Genomic DNA, 1,659 nt, shown 5'->3' on the forward strand with positions numbered 1-1,659 from the left:
CTATAGGTGGAACAACAATATGAACTAACCAGTACCCCGGAGCTCTTGTCTCTAGCTGCATATGTATCAAAAGATGACCTCATAGACCATCACTTGAAAGAGAGGCCCATTGGACTTGCAAACTTTATATGCCCCAGTACAGGGGAACGCCAGGGCCAAAAAGGGGGAATGGGTGGGTAGGGGAGTGGGGGTGGGTGGGTATGGAGGACTTGTGGTATAGCATTGGAAATGTAAATGAGCTAAATACCTAATAAAACAAACAAACAAACAAACAAACAAAAACAAAAGAAAAACAAAACAAAACAAAAAAGAGAAAGTAAGAATTAATGACTTTTTTTAAAAGATTTTTTTTTTCTAGACAGGGTTCTTCTGTGTAGCCCTGGCCGTGCTAGAACTCACTCTGTAGACCACGCTGGTCTTGAACTCAGATACTCTTGCAACTGCCTCCCAAATGCTGGAATTAAAGTCATGCAGTGCCCACTCCCCAGGTAAAATAATGACTTTTAAAAAATTATTTCTCTTTTTGGAGCTTATATAATTATATAATTTTTTCCTTCCCTTTCCTTGAACCAAACCCTCCAATATAGCCTGTCCTTTCTCTATTTCAAACTCATGGCTTCCTGTTTTATTAATTTTTCTTAGAGAATCACACACACACACACACACACACACACACACACACACACACACACACCTAAATATTTGAATACAACTTGCTTAGTCTATAACAAAGACAAGAATAGACAGACTGCCCCTTAAGGGAAGGGGCAAGATAAGACAAGACAGACAGACAGACAGACAGACAGACAGACAGACAGACATGGAGAAAATCAAAGATGTGTCTCCTTGGAAAGCCTTTGTCCTAAACAGCAATGTCTTAATTACATTCTGGCTAATTTGTGCACAATACAATTGACTCCTGTCAACAATTAAGTGTTCTCATGATTTGTTTAAGTAAAGTTGAAAAATTGTTCTTACTTGAGGAAATACACGTCTGAAAAATGTTAATTCCCAATGCCTCTAAGTAGAATCGCTATGTGAATGGTTGAAGCACTTTTAGTACTGGCCTCTGAAATATTCCCTTTTTGACTAGAACAGCAGGTGACTAGTCCTGATCTATGGATTTCTGATTTTTTTTTTAATTCTTAAATGTCTTAGGCTAAAGAATGCATAAAACCACACTGTCTTTGTTGAAGTATATTAAAAGAAATTACAGTTATCATAACATATTCTAATCTAGAAAATGAAAGTGAGCAGAAATATGCAGAGTCAGAAATAAAATGTGACATTGACAGATCCAGACAATTTTTTTAAGCAAAGAAATGAGAGAGCTCCTCTTTTTAACACAATGCAAATAAACTGGAAGCGCGAATGAACATGTATTTTTAAAAAAATACACAAATAGTCAAAACTTACTTTAAGACAGTAAAACAATTTAACATAACCTTAGAAATTAATGAAAAATCATTGACGTATCTTCTAAATTTAAAAGACAAAATAACAAACAGATTCTCTGATTCTCTTGTTAGTTTTCCCCATAACTTTAAGGAACTATTATTCTGATACGATATATAAGTCCAGAGCGTGAAGAAGACTTGAGGCCTCTCTGTCATCAAAGATGATAGAGATCCTGGGATTTTGTCTTTTTTGAGCCTGACA

Source organism: Mus caroli, chromosome 11 (genome assembly GCF_900094665.2).
Source record: "Mus caroli chromosome 11, CAROLI_EIJ_v1.1, whole genome shotgun sequence".
NCBI lineage: Eukaryota > Metazoa > Chordata > Mammalia > Rodentia > Muridae > Mus > Mus caroli.